Source organism: Solanum pennellii, chromosome 11 (genome assembly GCF_001406875.1).
Source record: "Solanum pennellii chromosome 11, SPENNV200".
Taxonomy (NCBI): Eukaryota; Viridiplantae; Streptophyta; class Magnoliopsida; order Solanales; family Solanaceae; genus Solanum; species Solanum pennellii.
Genome location: NC_028647.1, coordinates 20698692 through 20704944, shown reverse-complemented (window position 1 = coordinate 20704944; position 6253 = coordinate 20698692).

Genomic DNA, 6253 nt, shown 5'->3' with positions numbered 1-6253 from the left:
TCACCACACACAGAGATGTCAGAAAGATAAAGGGACCGAAGAACATGCATAGACCCACCCTCACTACAACAAAATGCAATAAGAGGGAAGAACTTATTATTGCACATATGTTCAGACTCGAAATGCTATGCCATAGAAATGGATACCGAGCTTTAACTTAGGAGTAGTTTGACGAAATTGGAAATGCAGTACCAAATAAATGAACTTGCTAAGGCACTGTTGGAACTCGTACCTACATTTGTGGAGCCAGTATAGGACGATGTCCCTACTATTGAGGAGATGTAGAGGAGGGTGACCTTTTAGCTATTAACGGCACCAGTGGTGATGCCGACATAAATGAATGATCAGGGAAGTACGCCCACCCTACTTTGTTTTCGTTTGATGTATGTCACACTAGGATAGTGTTTCATTTTTAAGTGTCGGATGGGAGTACTATATTTGTGTAAATAGTTTTGTTTTGTTTTTGCTATTTTGTTTCGGGCTCCTTGGAAGTTGTTTTTAGGTTCTTTGTCCATGGACAGTCCCATTGAACAATATAAATAAAGATTTTGTTTCTTAGGATTGAGTTAGTGTCATAGTTTAGTAAAGTCGCCTTACGATATATGGATGACGACCGTCATAAGGGAAGTTTTTGTCATTTGGGTCTGTGAGGTTGTCTTTTGGCTATGGCTATGCATTTGCTTTGAGTTAGACTGAAAGTTGAAAACATTGGATGACTTTGTGTTGGGACATCTAGGCTCTTTTATGTGACTCTAAATGGTGTAAGCTTAAAATGAATTTGTGTAAGTGATTGGGATGTAGTATGTAGTGATCAGTTTTGAGTTGAATATGTGTCAGGTGTGTAACATTTGTGTATTTCTTGCTACTAATTGAGGTCCAAAACTTTCCTGGTGTGTTTTGCATACCGAAAAAGAGTGTAAAGAGTTCATGAAGTGATATCAACATTTCTTTGATAGCCCTGATTGTGCTTTTATGTACCCACCTTGATGTATATCCTTAGCTAACCCCTTAGAGACTTGAACTTATTATTTTGTAGCCTAGTTTGAAGCTAATGTCCATTCCTTGTCTGGCCTATCAATTTGATCCAAAAGATTCTAAGCTCTTTGTGTGAACAATAGTGAGGGAAAAGAAATTTGAGTGGAAAGCTCCAACATAAGTCTTGCTCGTATAAAAAATAAAAATGAGGAATGAATTTAGAATAAAAATGGTGCGAAGAAGTGAATTTTACGTTCCTAACAACCAAGGGCCAAATGGTTCCAAGAAAAAGGGCATAAGAAGGACGTTATTAATAAAGGTCCAAATATGAAGTTTGACTTGTATTAAAGCGCTTGGGAATGAAGTCACTATATATATCCAAAAACTGGTTCCTACATATCCCCTAGCCTACGTTACAACCCCTTGAAAGACCTCATTGATTTTGAACTTCCGAGCTCTCAAAAGTAGTTATGTAGTATAGTAAGGGCACGCCTATGGTTCGTTGGTTGTGGCATGTGAATTCATTCAAGAGTGCGAGCGGAATTTTCTTTCTGCACCCATTATTGTATGAAGTTTATGTATGAGTAAATCAAGGTGTTCATTTCTGGTGGGGACACATGCATAATGTGCTCTAATAATTGATATATCTGTGGATCCAAAAGTTTGCATAAGTTTGATGTGTCATAAGAGTATTCTTGAGGCTAGATTGTCTTGCTCGAGTTGCCCCAATGAATGCATAGTTTTTCCATGTTATTCTGAAGATATGGTAGTTGTTGTGTCCAAAGATGGAATGCCATTAGAGGGAAGTGTAGTAGAGTCATCATAAGTTTTAAGTGCGAGGTGGTGATCTTAGGCATACTTATGTGCCTAATATCCAATTTATCCCATTTATATAGCTAACTTGGAGAGCATTTCCTTAGTCGGAATTGAAATATCAGAGTCTTATGATGTTGTTTCCTCTAACCAATATGATTAGATGTTTCAGGGTGAAAAGAAAAGAAGAATTAGCTAAAAAGGGGCACCTAAACGAAGGTAGGAAAATAGAAGACGAAGTTGCTGAGGAGAATAGCCATGAACCTGGAAGATATATTAGGATGGAGCAGTTCCGCGTTGCGGAGTTGAATCATTCATGCAGAAAAAGAATACAACTTAACAGTGGAGTGCTTTTCGCGGAGACGATATTTTGAGTATAATTTGGGGCGAGGGAACAGGTCCGCATCACGCACCCGGACCTGTACACCAGAATTATGCCACATGTTTTATTTAAGACATAAATAGTCTAGTTGTGTTATTTTATCATGAGCCAATTTTTAAAAGGACGGGAGAACATTGATTTCGGCGATTTTGCAAATGCTTTCTAGGGATTTTCTTCTACTCCTTCATTTTGGTAAACCCTTTTACGATCCATGTACATTATTTGATGATAGTTTGTTTTTAAGTAGCTAAATTCACTTATTCTAGGGTTGTGGCTACAATTAATGGTATAATAGTATTTGTTTCTACTATGAGATGGGTTTTTTTGTAATTTATGCTTACATTTTTGTTTAACTATTTTAATCACTGATCAACATTATAATTAAACTCACTATGTACTCTTGATTTGAAAGATGAATAGAGGGATAAACCAAAGAATGTGATAAGCGTGTTCATTCTAGGGTAAAGTTTAGGATGTTTCGTATATAGGATAGTCTTATACCTATATAACGCGCTTGATTAATATGCAAGATGATAGCTTAATGCTCCGCCATCGGTTCATGCCCATCCCCGCTAAACTATGTAGTTAGGTTGTCGATGGTGGTAAGAGATTAGAGGTTGAGAGATCATGATCGTAAAATGAACCTTGAAAATCCGTAATGAGATTAACCTGTTGAATTCTAGGATAAATAATATTATGCCTGAAATTGATTTATGCTACAATCTTGGAATACTTTCCCAAATTGCAAAATTCTCTTTTTTGAAACTGTTTTGATTGTAGTATATAATTTTTGAGATTGTTCAGCTTAGTAGATAAAAGAAAATTTCTAAAATTGTTTGTAGCATAAGTTAACTTATTTTCTACATAATACATTTGTTATTTGTTGATTCGAAGTCAAGGGCGTCTCAACGCAATCGGAGGTCTAAAGCTAAATTTCAACTAGAGGCCTAAAATCTAAATGATTTTATATGCATTTAAAAAAAACTTGCATTTTTAAATGTAAAGTATAGTTAAATTTTTTTCATAAATGATTTATTCAATTTCTTTTTCAATTTTTAGCTTTGGATAAGATTTTATCAATTCAACATTGAAAAATATTTGCTTACTCGGGCAATTATTATATGAATTGTTAACATAGAATTTGATTCAAGAATTTAATAATTTTGTATACCCCACATTTTACTATGCTTTTTGTAATGCTTGAAAACCTAAGAAGAAATAGAAAAAGAATATACGATTCACTTTGCTCAACACTTTTCGACTATTGATTCATATTTTTGATAGGGTATTACTCTAACTTATCAAAAAATTTAAAAAGAGAGTGTAAAATGAGTCAAAGAATAAAATAATGTGAATATTAGCATAGAGACCGTGAGAAAATAAAACAATTCTTCTTGATTTCTTCTATTTAAATGGGATTAAAGAGAATAAAATAATAATTTTTTAAAAAAATTGTATTTTATCATAAAATTAATTTCTTTTAAAAAAATTAACACATAATTCATTATAAGTAAAAAATTGAGGCCCCCTAAAATTGGGGGCCTAAGGCCAATGCCTTATTCAAATAGGCATAGAGTCGGCCCTGTTTGAAGTCCTTTGAATTCGATAGTCCGCCTTGAAAGAGTCGTTGTACTACTTGAGTGAACACGTGCACCTACGTGTGGTTTTGGACGCAACACATTCTCAATAGAGTGTTCAACTGATTTTCCAATTCTTCTAACACAAGAATATACCCCTTTTTTCCATTACTAAAAGAGACACCTCCACCTTGAAGTGTCTTGAGTTAGAGAAAGTTTTCAATATTTCTAGTCGTATGCTTTGAACATCCAATGTCCATAAACCATCATTGACTTGAAACATCCCTCAATTTCAAATAGCTAAGAATATCTAAGAAACTAAAAATCATCATTGTTGGAAAGTATAAGAAAATCTGGAAAATCGGTAGTAAGTTAAAGTGAGTTTTGGGTCAACTTCAAACGGACATAACTGCTAGCTCATGATGATTTAGGATTACCTCCAGATATGGTTGGAAATCCCTTGGAATAATCTTTCCATGGCCTCCGAGTTCGCAAAGTTTTCAAATTTGGATGAGTGAGTTATGCCCTTTGGAAGTTGGGTTTTGTCGGATTAAGGAAATGTCCAATCCGGCAATTAAAAGTATAAATTGGACTTTTCCTTACTCAATTAAATTAATTAGTTTTAAGGGATTAATTGTGGTAAAAAACAAACTTAATTAATTTTAGAAAGTTTGAGAATTAACGTTAGGGCTTTTGGAGAAAGAACGCAAGAGGAGAGGAAGATGAGAAAAAAGAATTCCAAGAAAACAATCACTGAATGTGGATTTCTTCGGGGGTGATCCCTAATGAGGTATATGAGTCTCTCATAGCGATTGGGTTTGTTCAGCCACGCACAAAATGTGTTTAATTCAGTGAAATCCGTTCAAAAAATGGTTGAAAGTTGACGTTCTTGATTTCTATTCTTGAATTGAAGTGTTTTTATTGAATTTGAGTTGAATGTTTGAGTTTTGAGACCTTAATTGTGAAGTTTGAGTTTCTTTGAGTTAGATTCATGAGTATTAATGTTGGGTATCGGAATCAAAATGATTTTGAGGAAGATATTCGAGTTTAGGTTAATTGGGGTTTAAAATGAAGAAGGAAAAAGTTGGACAACTTACCTGAAACAAGTCCGCGTCACGGACTTGTTCCCACAGTGAGAAAAAATCAGCTCTGCGTCGCGGAAACTCCTCTGTATAAAATATTTTAATTTCGCGAATATCTTCTAGGAGCATCTCCACGTCGCGGACTTGCTCCACGACGGTGATTTCGTAACTTTTCTTAAGTTTAGCTTTTTCAAATCATTCCTAATCATCAAGAGGTCCTTCCAAACACAAATCATACTTCTTGAATTCATAATTCAATTCGAGGATGGAGTAAGAGTCAAATTCAAAGTGAGAGACAAGAACAAAGTTGAGATTCAAGTCAAGTGAAGTTCATCAAAGTTTTCAAGAGTCTTTTTAGAAATGCTTAAACTTTGTTTTAAGACTTAAGAGTTAAGCAGTAAAGAGTAAAGTTGAAGTACTTTATTCAAAAGCGTATATGAGGACTATGTATTCCAAAGAGGTTTAGAAGAAATGTTTTCACATTTAAACATGGAAACTGAGATTTCCAAAGAGCCTTCGGGTTAGATTTTAGAAAAAAGTAATAACTTTCTAAATGAAGCAAGCATGGAAATTGAGATTTCTAAGATAGCCTTTGAGCTAAGTTTTGAGCACTAATATCAAATCACAGAAGAAGTATGTTTTCTTAAAAAACGTAAGAGCCAGTATATTTTGGGAGTATTATTGAGTATCAAATTGTGGGAGAGTTTAGACAACTCACAGTCCCCATTAACCATGAAGCCAACATGGGTAGAAAATGATCATACTTTTTGAATGAATCTTTTTGAAATAGACTAGTGGATCCATTAGGCAGTTCAGGTCTTATACCTTTTGCCGGGTATAGGATGCGCTAGCAGTGTGAGGTAGATCGTTTTATCATCACTGTAGCTCTTAAGTGATGGTTATCGGTTAGACAAACTCCCATAGAAGTTATTGTATTTTTATATACATCACTTTATTTGTGTTTTACATACATCTCAAAGTTAATTGTATCTATGCATACATAGAGTTTACAACATGTTTTTAAACAACTTTTATTTATATTGCACTTGTTTTCAATTGCTTTATATTGAAATGAGTAGATTGTTCATGACTTGAGCAGAGCCAATGTAATTATTGCTTCTTACTTTTTTTCGAGCTTTAGTTGTTTATAACCCCTGCTTTGATAACAATTATTAAGTTGTACGCCTCCACAATCAGTCAATGGACCAGCATCTTCGAATAGTAAGAAGATTAATAAACCACATAGGCAATAAAGTAAGCAACACAAGTAGTTTACATGAAAACCCGCTTGCTCAATGGCACTAAAAACCATGAACTGTACTCACTTGATTTTTACCCAACTCCATTTAACACTAAAAGGAGCGATAATAAAAAATCTTGTAACCAAGGAATTTAACTCTAAATCCTCCCCCCCCCCCCCCCCC